Below are 15,784 nucleotides of genomic sequence, written 5' to 3' on the forward strand. Positions count from 1 at the left end.
GTTTAGTTTTGTTTTAATGTTGACATTTCAATGTTTTTAGCTATATACTACTTGTTTTAAAAGGGTCAGAGTGCTGTAGTGATGTGGGTGTTGGACTATGACTCTGGAGACCAAGGTTCAAATCTCCACTGAGCCATGGAAGCCCACTGGGTTACCTTGGGCAGATCACATTCTCTCAGCCTCGGAGGAAAGCCATGGCAAAATTCCTCTGAACAAATCTTGCCAAGGAAACCCTATCATAGGCTTGCTTTAGGGTTGCCATAAGTCGGAAATGACTTGAGGGCACACAACACCAAAAAACGTGTTTTAAACTGTAAGCTACTTTGAGTCCCAGAGAAAGTGGTGTTGTCATCATCATCATCATCATCATCATCATCATCATCATCATCTAAAGTGCCATCCTGGACAGGCTACTTGAGTGGCACAATCCAGATGCCAACACTGTCAACAATTTCATTGCTACTTGTGGCATTGCACCCCTCCACAGCCACCATTGGCAGTATTAATGCTGAATCCTGGAGCCACATCCCAACCCTTACAAACCTGCTTAAGATCTTCAGTAACTAGGGCTGCATGTGCACTGCAGGAATAATGCAGTTTGGCACTGCTTTAACTGCCATGGTTCCATCCTATCCTATGGAATCTTGGGATCTGTAGTTTGTTATGGTACCAGAGCTCTCTGACAGAGAAGGGTAAATATCTTACAAAACTACAAACCCTAGAATTCCATAACATTGAGCTGCGGGCAATTAAAGCAGTGCCAAACTGTTTTATTTATTAATTGCAAATGCAGCCAAAGGTTTATTCAGTTCCTGTGATTCTTCGCAGTGAACTGGAGCAGGGGTGGAAATGATTTTGTCCTTCCAGCCACTGCTGAAATACAATTCCAATGATAGCCCCAAGCAGCATACTGAGAAATACTGGGAGTTGCAGTCCAAAAACATTTGGTGAACCACATGTTCTCACTCCTGGAGTATTGCCTCTTTCCAATAACAAAAGCTCAAGAAAATGACCTTTTGGACTACACTTCCCTGAATCCCAGAGGGGCCATGCTAGCTGGGGAAGTTCTGGCAATTGCAGTCAGAAAATGTAGCTTTCCCAAGCTGTTCTCATTTGTGGGTTAACATATTTGGTCAGTTGTAACATGTGGGTAAAGAATTAATTTGTTGTTGTTGTGTGCCTTGAAGTCATTTCTGACTTATGGCAACCCTAAGGCGAATCATAGGGTCTCCTTGGCAAGTTTCCTCAGAGGGTTTTTGCCATTGCCATCCTCTGAGGCTGAGAAAGTGTGACTAGACTCTCTCCAGTGGATTTCATGGATGATCAGGAATTGAACCCTGGTCTCCAGAGTCAAAGTCCAACACTTAAACCATTGCACCATGCTGGCTCTCCAAGAATGAATTACATGAAGCCTTTTTATAAAACTGTCTTTCTAAATACTATCACAGCTTACTGCTTCTGCTTACACAAGCTTGTTTGTTCTGCTAAATATATGCTCTTTAGGGGATCCAGTCCTCTTAGCCAAATATGTGAGAAGTGTTGTTAACACACCAATGCTCATTGCATCGCTCACGGTCACTTCTTCTAAAGTGCCCATTCATTGCGGTGGCTGCAGAGGACTTCCCATTCTAATAAAAACAAACAGCGGACATGCCCCAGAGCCATGTTCTTTAGGTTATAGAGGAAAAAAGAGGCCTTCCTTTTTATTCCCTGCCAGTGTCCATGCTTACTGAATGGTTCTGGGAGTTCAAGTCCAAAAAAGAAACTTTATCAGGTTCATACCCTCCAACTGTCCCGATTTGGCAGGGACAATCCTGATTAATCCTCTGCTCTCCCACTTTTTCGGCTGCTTTTAAAGTGTCCCTGTTTGTATCTCTTCTCTTCCCACTTTCACCTTTGTTCTCAGCTTCTCTTCGATTGCTGCAAACTGAGTTCAAAAACGCAAAAGTAGTTTGCCCTCAATTAACTCAGCAGGGAAAGAAGAGAGGAGAGGGTGGACTCTTGGCCTTCCCAGTTGGCTCAATCAAAAGCAAACTGCTGCACCGTCTTGTAACTTGTGGGTTCTTCCTTACTGATAACTTTTGCCATTTTGGCCACACTCTGATGTTGTCTGGTCACTGGCATCCTGGTTTTAATATCTGAAACTTCAGAGAGTATGGAGTTTTATTTCTGAGAAATGGGACCAAAAGTTGGGTAAAACCCATCTGACCGGGTAATATGGCAACCCACACCTCCTTGCTGGCCTTTAAGGAACTCCCCCCCCCCCCCCGCCAGAGCTGAGCCACTGAAGCTAGGGTTGGTACATCAAGAAGGTTTAAAAGGCTGCATCTACACTGCAGAATTAATGCAGTCTGATACCACTTTTGCTGCCATGGCACAGTGTTGTTGAATCCTGGGATTTGTAGCTCTATGAGCTATTTAGCCTTCTCTGTCAAGAGAGCTGTGATGCCGCAACAAACTACAAATCTCTTGGTGTCTACTGGGGTTTGGCTCTGCGAACTCCTGTGGATACCAAAATCTGTGGATGCTCAAGTCCCATTAAATACAATGGCATAGTAAAATGGTGTCCCTTGTATAAAATTGCAAAATCAAGGTTTGCTTTTTGGAATTTATATTTTTTAAAAATATAACCATGGGTGGTTGAATCCGTGGATAAAGGATCCATGGATACAGAAGGCAGACTGTATATTGTTATTTAGTAACAGCTGTAGGAGAACGGCAAAGAGGACTGAGGTGCTGTCTGAATTCGCCAGAATAATCCAGGGGCAACCCAGAATATTCTGACCCCAAAGATGCCCTAACCTCCTCCCTTTACCTTTGGCCCTCCATTCCAATGTGGGGTGACTGTTCGCACATGCATCTGCCTAGCATGGCCTCCACTGGCAAAAGTCATTTGCTTTTCAGGTCAAAACAAGGTGCCAAGCCTTGTTCTAACCTTGAAGTAAGTGAGTTTCCAGGTGGTGCAGCAGGACGTTTCAAGCAAACAGCTGCCCATCATCAGAATGGAAGATCTGGAGCAACTGGAGAGATATTTAAATCCGTGTCAAGCATGTTATACAGTGGTTTTGGCTCATCATCCAGACTGTTTGCATCAGACTTTGGGATTGGGCCCTATGTCATCTGGACTCTCCTCCAAAAAGGCAGTAGGAGTCCGTTTTGTTTGGCCATTGTAGGTACTTTTGAGAAACAGGAAAGGACTGACTGGCTCTGTAAAAATATGCAACTATAACAGTAATTAGTAGGGGGCTTGGATCTATCTCTGTAACTAGTTACGTTTAAAAGTAATTTTCAAGATCTGTGAAAAGTGTGATTCCAGCAGAGCAAATTAACTGCTAATGGCCACAGTCGGGAGGGAAAATCAGAAGCACATTATTCAACCTCCCTTTAATGATAAGTCACGGCTATTTTTTGTAGCCCATTCTGGCTAAATCAAATATTTGGGAGCTACATTTGCACCAGTTAAATTAAGATTAAAGACGGATCTGTGCATTAAAGGAGTTGGGTTTTGCTTGTTTATTCAAGAGATGGACTTGATTCAAAGTGCACTGCAAAGATTATTTGCTACATATAGTGTATGAAACACAAACATGAATCTTTCTTCTGTGGAGGGTAAAACTGAGGAATGGCCAAGTAAGGGCAAGGATTCACATGGGAAGGCCAAAATGTTTGCCCAGCAGATCCATTTATCCCCCAGGATAAACGAATGATACTGCGTATTCACAACTGAGAAACTGTGCAAAGAAATGTACTTGCTGACTGTCCCAGACAGAGAGAAAAATCCATATAGATCTTATATAATGATTTCCCATGCCACTGGCTGGCTGGTTGACTGATGGCTTCCTTTCCTAGACTACTGCAGTTGCATCAGCAGCAGAGACATCAGCTGTGTCCCCACTGATGGGAAAATCCAGTTTACTGTCATGGCTTCCAGATCCACAAGGAGGACAATCTGTCCTCACAACTGACACAAGCAACAGGCTGATATCAGCAGCACTGTTCTCACACTCCCCAGGCAACAGACATCCTATTGAGCGTCAGTGCGCTCTACTGATAGTATTGTTGTGCTGATGTGCACTTGTGTGATCAATCTGCATGTCTACAAAAACCATTATGATAGAACTGTGCAAACTTGGAAGCGAAAGTGAAAGTGTGAAGTCAAAAGCTTTCACAACTGGCATTCATAGTTTTTTGTGGGGTTTTCAGATTATGTGGCTGTGTTCTAGAAGAGTTTATTCCTGATGTTTCTCCAGCATCTGTGGCTGGCATCTTCAGATAATTTCTCTGTAGATGCCAGCCATAGATGCTGGCAAAACGGCAGGAATAAACTCTTCCAGAACATGGCCACATAGCCCGAAAAATCCACAAATAGACTATGAAAGTGAATGTCCTTTTGCTTTTATGTTTACCCTGTTCTAGCACCATTCCTTTTGCAGACATGCAAATCGATCATATGTGCACATTAGCACAACAATATCATCAGTACAGCACACCAATGCTCAATAGGATGGCCGTTGCCAGAGGAGTGTGAGGACAGTGGCAGGGAATTCCTCCATGTAGATACCACCAGCACCTTAAAGCTGAGAAGGAAGAGACGTTCAGGTGGCAGTTGTGGAATTTACATCTTTCCACTTGGCTCAGAAAAGGGCCACATGATCAGTGCCAGAGCATCTGCTTTGCATGCAGATTTAATCCCTGTACTTTGATTATTCCACACATTGTTTTGTGATATTAGTAACACTGCAGCCACTGACGAAGACCTTATGTCGAAACGCATTCGGCTGGTGACTATACTCGAGTGGAATCACAGAACATTCTGCCTGAAAACTGTACTGGAGTGTAACCACAGAACAGTCAAGTCTCTGGATACAGGGTTGGTTCTTCAAGGACTTTTATAATTACAGCTTCTGATTATCATTTCTTAAAGATCACAGGACCTTGGTCCATATTTTATGTATTCAGTGCTTCTTTTATGGATGTTGTAATTTTTATGCTACTTGATTTTGTTTTGTGATATTTAAACAGCAGATAAATAAATAAATCTCTGAAGATGCCAGCCACAAATGCTGACAAAACATCAGGAACAAACTCTTCTAGAACATGACCACATAGCCCAAAAAACCCACAAAAAACTATGGATGCCGGCCATGAAAGCCTTCGACTTCATGGCAGATAAATACTTTGGATATCATCCATACAGATTGTGTTAGCTTTCAAAAATATCTTAAACCCCCCCCCCCTTTCTTTTTCTTTTTCTCCTAGTCACATTAGGTACAATCCTCTTTGTTCTTCTTCTTCCTCCTCCCTTGCCATCTTGACACCTTGATGTTGATGTTGCTTGGCACATGGGTACCATTTTTCATCTGTGACATATTGGATCCTGTGTGGTCATTGTTTTTATCCCCCTGCCCCAGCACCGATTTACAGCCCTTTCTCTCATGAAGAGGTTTGTGTGACAATGCAAAGTAAATGAATAGGCAAATAGACAGACCATGTCGACTGATGCCATTTGCCCTAAACTGGATTAGTTCCCTTAACATCAGGCACAGGTAAGGTTGGCTTAAATGGATCATGGATGACTGTGGTAAGCTTGCCTTCTCCTGTGGTTTCCTTGGTTTGGGAGGACGCACAGCTCAAGCACATATGATCCTGGAGAATCTGAAAATGGGTGGGCAGATACGGAAACAGTTTCTTCTGATGAAAGGCTGGATTAAAAGGGCGAGAGGTTAAACACAGCAGCAGCAAGAAACTAATTAAAGCATCTTGGCTCATGCAGTTGAGGGCCAAGTGACGGCTCATGTTGGAGATTGGCCACAAGGCCCAGGCAGAAACCTGCAAAGTTGCCTTCAGAGAGGTTTTTCAGACATGGGATTACATAAAATTTGGCCTATTTTGTAATTTCATACGACGATGGTAGGCAAACCATACCCCTAGGACTGTTTTCACAGCCCTCACTAGCTCTAGACTCATAAGACTGAACTTCTTCTGGTTTAAAAAAAATGTTGCAAAGACACTCTGAATTGCTTGATATTTTTTTAAAAAGTGACATAAATCACAAAACTACCTACCTAGGGAATCCTGAGAGATGTAATCTAACTTTTAAAAGCTCTATGACTGAGATATGGGATTAGATAGGAAAGGTGATTTTTATACTTTTATGAGATCCAATATTTTTCTCCCCTCCCCTTTCTCTCTGGCTGTTGCCACACTGCAGAATTCTTGCAGTTTGACACCACTTTAACTGTCATGGCTCCATTCTATGGAATCCTGGGATTTGTAGTTTGTTGTGGCACCAGAGCATTCTGACAGAGATGGCTAAATAGCTCACAAAACTACAAATCCCAGAATTCCATAGCATGGAGCCACAGCAGTTAAAGTGATTTCAAACTGCATTAATTCTGCAGTTTAAGTGCAGCCTCTCTCCTCCACTGTCTCCTTCCTTCCTTCCTTCCTTCCTTCCTTCCTTCCTTTCTCTAAGAACTTTATCGCACCTGTTTTTTTCACCATTACGGGTACGGAAAGAGGACGCTCGTGGGCGCGCGCGACCAACCAAAAACGGATTTTATCGCACACCAAAACATCCTCCAAAAGGCCCAGTTCCATCCCCCGGTGTCAAGCCGTCCCCATTCAGTGCTGAGGTGCATAAAATGTTCTGGTCGGGAGTTTTCCAACTGAGGAAAATGGCACCCGTCAGCACTGAATGAGGACAGCTTGGCACCGGGGGATGGAACGAGGCCTTTTGGAGGATGCTTTGGCGTGCAATAAAATCCATTTTTGGCCGGTTGCGCGCGCACACGAGCGTCCTCTTTCCATACCTGTAATGGTGGAAAAAAAGGGTGCCATAAAGTTCTAAATTAGCCACAGTCTGGTTCACATTCTGAAAAGCAGAATCTCAGCCTGAAATCAATATTATATGGAGGGAAGGAAAGAGAGAAGTCTGGGATGGTGGAATGGAAACATGCGGGCTAAATGAGAAAAGAACAAACATTCCTGATAGATGGATTGCTCTCAATTATAGAGCCTTAATGGAATCAATCCCTTCATTTCCCTGATCACCCCAGAGCTAAATGATCAAACCCTATTGATGTTTCACCACCAAAAATAGTTCATCAAAATGTCAGCCGTGCAAACATCCCTCCAGTGTGCCAGCTGCATCTACAGAGAGGCAGAAAGAGCTGCAGGGAATTTTGGAACAACCTTAAACTTATGAGCCCAGAGTAGTAGAAGAGGTATCCCCAGTCTAAAGAAGATCAACTATTTGAGGCTAATCTTCTCTGAGTAGATTTCTTCTATTATATGTGCAGCTGTAAGGCCTTGTGTATTAATACATGTAGTGCGCCATGAAACCTTTATCTCTGTTCATACCTCTTCTAATGGATTGGAACTTGCAAATATGACTCAGTTCAGCTATTTCACTTTCTAATCATCCTCTGCAATTTCCTTCTTCTTCAAGAACTGCCACTTGTAAGTCCCATCTTGTATGTTCATCAAAGGCATATATCCATCAGCGTTAGCTAGGTAGGTCAATAGGCATTTTAAAGTTTGTCTTCCCAATTTGGGACCCAAGATAACAAAGGTGTTTTGAGGTCTGAGGTGGCATATACACTGTAGAACGAATGCAGTTTGACACTGCTTTAACTATAATGGCTGAAGGCTATAAAATTCTGGGATTTTAAATATATATATTTTTATTCAAGTTTCACACTATATACAACATCACAAACACACAGTAAAACTATGCAGAACATTTAATACTTCCCTTCATCTTACCCAAGGTACCTTCTTGTATTATATTCTACTTTTAATTTTCTGCAAAAAAGAAATATATGTCCCACTATCCCATCACATTCCCACTTATTCTCTTATATTTTCTTACTGTATGAAGTTAAAGAGATTTTAAAATAAACTACCAAACTAATAATTATATACTTCAGTCTTATAACATCATCCGACTATTAATGCCTTAAACCGTAATAGTAATTATTTCTGAAGTTATATTTCATTTAAATAACTGATCAGTTCATATTAAATTTAAACAGGATATAATCTCTCCTCATTCTTTTTCAAATCTTTCTTTTGGTGCATTTGGGATTTGCAATTTTGTCAGCTATTTAGCCTTCTCAGTCAGAGAGTTCATGTGCCACAACAAACTACAAACTGTAGGATTCCCAGGATTTCATAGGATGGAGCCATGGCATTTAAAGCAGTGTCAAACTGCATTCGTTCTGCAGTGTAGCAGCAGCTCAAGAAATTTAGCAAGCAAAGCTCTGAAGTTTCAAGTTCCCAATCCTGGCTTACATCTCACTAGCTATTTCAGCTAGACTGTTTACCCATCTTTTGCTTCAGGTCTATTATTATTCCCAATGCGTTGACATGATAAAAGCAAAAATAAAACAAAGTTTGACATTGGCCCTTGCTACGAAGTGACAAAGGAACAGCGTACTCAGGCAGAAAGCATTGTCTGGGTAAGCGCCCTGTGTCAGCAAGCTAGCCTTTTCTATCACTGCGTTCTGGTCATGTGAATATATACAGAAAAGCCTACGGCAGCAACACAAAGAGGAGAAACAAACCCTCGCACTCGTAGCTTGGGGGCCTTGGTCCTGCTGACTCTGTCTCCTGAATTATATCTAAACAAGCAAATGTAAATTCAGGCCAGCACAGAACAGCCCCCTGGCTTCTGGGACAAAGTAAAGGCACAGGGACCTACCCTCCAACATTTCAGACATGAAAACTGGGATGCATGTTGCTTGGCCACATTAGAGTGCAGTCTGACAGCAAATGTTACTAATGAGGAAGAACACATGAGCTAGAAGAGGCTACAGCGGCTTGCTTTTGCATGAGTCTACTGGGAAGAGCAAGATTCTGCCACTCTTCTCCTCTCCTCTCGCCAATGCTAAGTTAATTGAGTGAAAAAGTGGAACCACAAAGGATTAGTTGCGACCGATTTGGCAAAGAGTTTTGGAAGGATGAGGATATCCATATCAAATCTGCCACTTCTGGATGTGGTGATTCACCTTTATTCCCCCACCTTTGTGGGAAGGTTCTGAGGGGTCTGGAGCTGAGGGCTGCAAAAAAGGAGTGGCCCCACATGGTGGTCCACACTTTTCCCCTTGCCTAGACGACTATCTTGCCCAGCCCAAACACTGAGATCCTCATTACAAGCCTTTTCTCCAGGTTTCCCTGACATTTGAGGTATGGTAGGTGACCATGGAGGAGCTACGTAAATTCAACCTAGACAATGAGGAAATCGAAATAGTCAAAGAGTTCCCATACCTTAGATCAAACCTTAATCAGAATGGGGATTGCAAAGATGCATAACAGGACACTGGCAAGAGTGTTCAAATGTGCATTGGCCTCCATCAGCACTCCCTAGCTGGGATCCGCAATGAGACCGATGAGCATTGATCCCAATGTATACTGCTCTCTTTGTTGGTTTCAAGGTCTTTGATAATCTTGGGGCACATCCAGGCAGTTTGAAAAGTCCCAGATTTCCCCCTGTTCTTTCCCGGTTTTATTACACTGGATTAAAATGACCTGACTTGGGGAGCTGGTGTAAAAAGTCGCTGATTGTACCGGGAGCTGGCAGAACATATTCTGCAATAAACAAAATATATACGGCTCACCAAAATAAAAATCAGAAAGAACAGGAACAAAATCTGGTGCTTTCTGTACTTTTTAATTGGTCGGATGTGCACTTTGTTGCCCTGCTCTGGACACACTGCAGCTTGTCCATATCCTTCTGAAATTGTGGTGCCCAGAACAGGACACAGGATTTCTAGTGAAGTCTGACCAATGCTGAATGCGTTGGCACTACCTCTTGTTGTTGTGTCCCTTCAAGACATTTCCGCTTCATGTCTTATGGCGGCCCATAAGATCCATATCATGTGGGGGTTTTTGGGGGGGAGGCAAGATTTGTTCAGAGGAGGTTTGCCATTGCCTTTCCCTGAGGCTGCGAGTGTGTGACTTGCCCAAGGTTACCTAGTGCGTTTCATGCCCAAACTGGAAATCAAACCCAGGTCTCCAGAGGCATAGCCCAATAATGAAACCACTGCACCATGCTGTACTATTACTTCCTTTAGGTAGACCAGCTACCCAACACTCAACAATAATAATAGTTTTTATTTCTACCCCGCCTCTCCTCAAGGCCCAAGGCAGGGTACAACATGTAGGGCTGGAATAGGTAAGAATTTATCACTCCCTGCAACCAGGATGGCTCCATCCCTGCTGTCTTTCTGGCGGCAGGTAAAGACGTTTTTATGCCATCAGGCTTTCGCATGACATGGATGCTTGCTTTGTTTTTGTTTTAAAGAGTTTTAAACTTCAAATTTTAATAATGTAATGTTTTAATTGTTTATTTAATTGTTTTTTAGACTTGTATTTTGTATGTTTTACTAGTGTTTCAACTTGGACCGTTTTAGATTTGTAAGCCGCCTTGAGTCCCTGTAGGGCTGGAATAGGTAAGGCGGGCGGGCTATAAATAATAATAATAATAATAATAATAATAATAATAATAATAATCCTTTAGTTGCATTTGAAAGGACTTACTTTGGGGAATGCCCCTCTGTTGCCTGAGCAGGGGATTCCCACACACAACAATAATAAAACTCTCCTTAAGACTACTAGACTGTGCAATATTTTGGCTCAGACTCTCCCATTGCTCACACATTCCTGAGGTCAAAAGCCAATTTCTGAAATACGCCTAAAGTGCCTGCGTCTTCTTTCGCGCAACCCAGTTAAGTTGGACGCTTGAGAATGGAGCCGCTTAAAGTCCTGCTGGTTTTCTGGCCTCTTACTCCAAATGCAAGATTACCTGTGTCAAAATCTCTAGAGAATATGTGAGCTCTGCATTTGAAATGAATTATGCAACGCCACTCTGGGTTTGTTTTTCCATCTACATGGAGGTTTCCCCCCACCTCTATCAGATATAAAATGTTGAGTGAGGCAGACAGTTCTTTTCTGGTTCAGGTGCTTCTAAGAAAAGCTTTAAAAAGAAATTGGGAGTGGCATGCTATCCTAAGCATAAACCACTTATGGCTTCTGTATCCGTGAATCTTTTCTAGATTTTAGTCCAAACTTTAAAGCAGCGATGCAAGGTGCTGCATTATTTCCCCTAAATAGGTTCAACACTTTGCATAGCACTGTTGAAGTTCAAACTAGAGCGGATTCACTACTTCGTTGGCATGAGAACCATCAGCCCTTAGGACCCCAGTATATAGGACTTTATCACACGGGGACAATTGGAAGTATAAACGGGGATTATCCCATGAAAACCATGCATTTGCAATTAAGATTTTCACATGACAGCACAATTAAACGGACATTATCCCAGGAAAATAATAATAATAATAATAATAATAATAATAATAATAATAATAGAATTTATATTCCCAAGATAATGGCCATTTAATTGTGTGAAAATCTTAATTGCGAATGCGTAGTTTTTGCTGGGTTATACCCGTTTATGTTTCGAATTCTCCGCATGTGATAAAGTTCATTAATGGGAAAAGCCCGAAAATGCTTTCTTGCTGTTTATTGCCTGGTTGTTCCCTGGTTATTTCTGGGATAATGGCTCTTTTATTGCGCTGTGTGTGAAAATCTTAATTGCGATGTAATAGTAATTGCGTGATTTTCACGGGATAAACCCTGTTTAAACTTCCAATTTTCCTTCCACATGATAAAGTCCTATGTCTCTGTGTGGTCATGCCTTCAAGTTGCCTCTTGACTTATGGCGACCCCATGAATTTCATAGGGTTTTCTTAGGCAAGGATTATTCAGAGATGATTTTTACCAGTTCCTTCCTTTAAGGCTGCATCTGTACTAGAGAAATAACCCAGTTTAGCACAGCTTTAACTGCCCTGGCTCAAGGCTATGGAATTCTGGGAGTTGGAGTTTATTGTGGGTCCCAGAGCGGGCCAACAACAAACACCAACTCCCAGAATTCCATAGCCTTGAGCCAGGGCAGTTAAAGCTGTGCCAAACTGGGCTATTTCTCCAGTGCGGATGCAGCCTAAAATACAGTTTACGGTCCAAAACACACTGCAGAAGTAATCCAGTCTGAGACCGTGTAAACCACCCTGCCTCAGTGCTAGGGAATCCTGGGAATTGTAGTTTGTTTTGGCACCAGAGCTCTCTCTGACAAAGAATTAAGTGTGTCACAAAACTACAGTTCCCAGAATTCCCTAGCATTGAACCAGGGCAGTTAAAGCAATCCTAAAAGCTGTGTTGGGCCTAGGTCTGTAGCTTTCTTAGTCTCACAAAAACTACAAATCCCAGCATTCTGTGCGATGGAGCAATGACAGGTAAGTAAAAGGGTGTCAAAGTGTATCATTTCTGAAGTATAGATGGGCCCCCTGTTTCGATTTTTAGACATAAATAATTGAATGATGTGAGAACGTGGACGAAAAAAGGGACTTAAATCTGGATTGATAGGTGTTTAAAGAAACTAGCATCGCCTCTCAGCTTCTGGCGCATGCGCAGTAAGGGACAACGAAGCCGCGACATGACTATGCCCTGAGATGGGCGGAGCTTGTGGGCGGGAGAAGCCAAAAAGGCATGAAAGAGAGGGGCGGAGCGTTCTACATCCGGGCGCTTTTCCCGCTGTTGTCTATGTGTCTCTCCGTCTCGCTGGTAGTGAGTGGCGTTCCTTGCTGTGAAGCGACTTCCAACGTTCGAAGCCCCCCGTGACCCTTCCGCCGAGCAGCAGCATCTTCCCTGGGTGAGCAAATAGTCCTTTGCACCCCTTTAATTTTAATTTTAGTCTTTCTCTTTTTGTGAGTGTTGATGGTTGGAGACATGGAGAAAAGACCCAATGCTCCCCATTTGTTAAGAACAAAAATCTGGGTCCAGTCTGTTGAGTTTAAATGGACCCCCCTTTTTTTTGCAAATAGGGGGAGCCCCCCAAAATAATTAATTTGAATTTTTTAAAGATCTAATTTTGCAAGTGGCTGCTGCTTCTGCATTTGCACAGACCTCCTCCATAGGAATTGCAACAAGGAGGGGAAAGGGGGGCTGCTAGCCCTGTTGTGTCTCCCCAAAATATACCTATTTTTGGGGGTGCAGTTCAGAAAAATAAGATGCAAGGCTATCTAGCAGCCTCTCCCCCTTCAATGCCCCTAAATGGCTCCTCTGCCTGGAATCTCTTTGGTGCCAGACAATGATTGGGGAGGAATTAAATGTTTTTAAAAAGCAAAATAAAGTAGCTGTTTTATTTGTGGGGGCTGTTGCTTCAAAATGGGGGTGCCCTTGGTCTGGAAGGGGTTTCTGAGGACTTTGGTGGGTGCTCTTTTCCGCAGCAGTCTTCCAGTTAAACATTGGGGGGGGGGGGGGGAAAGAAAAAAGGGGGGAACTCTGAGGGGAAGACTTGTTGTTTTTTGGGGGAAATTTGCTTTTGGGGGCTTCATGGGGAAGCCCTATTGTTCTGGGGTTTCTAATGGGAAACCCTGCTTTTGTGGGGGGCTCCATGGGGAAGCCTTGTTTTGGGGTCTCTATGGGGAAACCCTGCTTTTGGGGTGCTCCATGGGGGAGCACTATTGTTTTGTGGGAGGGCTCCATGCAGGAAGCCCTGCTTTGGGGGGAATCTATGGGAAAGCCCTATTACTTTGGGGAGGGGCTCCATGGAAAAGCCCTATTGTTTTGGGGGGATTCATGGGGAAAACTTGTTGTTTTGGGGGGACTCCATGAGAAAGCCCTATTGATTTGGGGGGGCCCCCATGGGGGGAGGCCTTGTTTGGGGGGGCTCTATGGGGAAACTGTTGTGTTTTGGGGGGGCTCTATGGGCAAGCCCTGTTATTTAGGGAAGGCTCCATGGGGCAGCCCTGTTGTGGTTTTTTTTGGGGGGTCCATGAAGCAAAGTGGGGAACAGTTTGCCTTCTGTGGGGATAAAGATATTTAGGGTGAAGGTATTTTGTTGCTGGATGTTGGTCTTCTCTTGAGGCAATCTTTACACTTTTGGGGTGAGATATGGGGTGGACTTTTTCGGGGCTGAGAAACAATGGTGGTCAGTTTGGGGGTATTTGTATCCCTTATGGGGGTGACAGGGTCCTTCTCTTTCTAAATGCCTTCCCTGAGTTGGTTTTCTTCTCTGTGGGGAGGTGAAAAGTGAGGTTGAAGCTTGGCAATCACTTGGGGGGCTTTTGTAGGATAAGGGGGGCACCTCATCACTGGAAATAGTTGTAGGGTGCAGGTATACAGAAGGGGGAAAATCTCTTTAGTGTGGCTTTTTGTTGATAGTGTCCCCCCATATAGCAGCTGTGGGGTTACCTAGACTATAGAGACTTTCAAAATGTGGCATGCATAGGATAATGCTGGGTCAGGGGTCCATGTGCGAAACACACACACTCTCTCTCTCTCCTGTGGTTTCCTCCACAACAGTGGGGTGCTGTTGTTACATGGGGTGTTGTTCTGCAGAGGGTGTGGATGTGTGTGTTTGGAAACAAATGTGGCGTCCCTCGGGTTTAAATGCCATGACATCTGGCAGCTGTCAAATCTTGCCAAGCAAACCCTGCCATTGGTTCGCCATAAATCAGAAATGAAGATGCACAACACACACACACACACACACACACAAAACACACTGGCATGGACTGAGCCTACTATGCCCACCTTGCAGGGGAAAGGCAGCCGTATCCCAATGTTTTAATTTTGGGTGTTGCTGTTTTGTTTGGCTGGCATAGGTCTGTACTGACCCAGCCTATGAAGAAAAAACAAAATCCATGAGAGTCACTGAATGGTTGTGCAGATTTTGCCAGATATCTTTCCTACCAACAGCTCCCATGAGCCATAACCAGTATAGTCAGTGGAGACAAGTTATGGGGCTTGCAGTCCAAAAACACATCTGGAGGATCAGCCTTGCATGCAGTTCCTCTTTAGGAATGAGCCTTTTCCAAGTTGGCATTTGTCAGAAGTGACAGGATTTTGTAACAGAAAGTGCCATTTCCTTGGCTTTATGCAAAGGTCAGACAACATTATAAGGGTCTAGACACTCCGGATGAAAAGCTGCAGCTTCTTGGCTCTCTTTTCCCCACCCTTCCTCCAAATTATCATTGATTATAGCATGAGTAAAGCATTAGGATTGTGAAAAATCTAGTGCTAGGAAAGAGTTTGGGGATCTGCATGAGGGAAGAGGGCGGCATGTTGGAGGAAATGCAAAAGAGAATGGAAACTTCTTTTTCATGGAGACTTTATATATACACAGCAGCTGGTTTTGTTAATGTCTGTCAACAGCTGCAGCCACACTACAGAAATAATCTGGTTTGACACCACTTTAAGCGCCAAGGCTCAATGCTATGGAATTCTGTGAATTGTAGTTATTTGTGGCACCAGAGGCTTGTAGCTCTGAGCCTTGGCGCTTGAAGTGGTATCAAACCAGATTATTTCTGCAGTGTGGATGCAGCCAGGGTTACAAGCCATCATCAGTGAGCTTGCCTCTGGATTCTGGCCCTCCTTCCACTCCCTTTGGCAAATATCAAAGGAAGTGTGCCAAACCTTTCGCTGTGCTCTTTGTGTGTGTGTCTGACCGCGTCTGTGTCGAAAGAACATTTTGGCAATAGATGTCGATTGCAAATGTCTCTGGTTGGCTTCTTTCTTTCTCTCCTTCTCTTGTGCACGTTGTCGGTTGTGTGTGTAACGTGCTTGGCAACACGCAAAGCTAGCTCAGTAGCTCCTCTTGCAGGACATCTTTAAAACGCTGCATGTGCTGTCCTGCCTTCATCCTTCTGGGTTTGCATTTTTAGTACTGATGCTCCCATAGATTCCCTTTGAGTTTCTTTTTGTGCCTTTTTAAACAGGC

General features: G+C 43.5%; 2 protein-coding genes across 3 annotated transcripts in view; both read left to right on the forward strand.

Moving 5' to 3' along the window:
- Positions 1-15,784, forward strand: part of PTPRA (protein tyrosine phosphatase receptor type A) — a 604,614-nt gene that overhangs the window by 310,466 nt on the left and 278,364 nt on the right. The window lies entirely within an intron of this gene.
- Positions 12,591-15,784, forward strand: part of RNF24 (ring finger protein 24) — a 73,849-nt gene continuing 70,655 nt past the window's right edge. The window contains exon 1 of the mRNA XM_042466834.1: positions 12,591-12,712. The gene's annotated coding sequence lies outside the window, so the exon portion shown is untranslated. The remainder of the gene's footprint in view (positions 12,713-15,784) is intronic.

The sequence above is a fragment of the Sceloporus undulatus genome, chromosome 5 (genome assembly GCF_019175285.1).
Source record: "Sceloporus undulatus isolate JIND9_A2432 ecotype Alabama chromosome 5, SceUnd_v1.1, whole genome shotgun sequence".
Lineage (NCBI taxonomy): Eukaryota > Metazoa > Chordata > Lepidosauria > Squamata > Phrynosomatidae > Sceloporus > Sceloporus undulatus.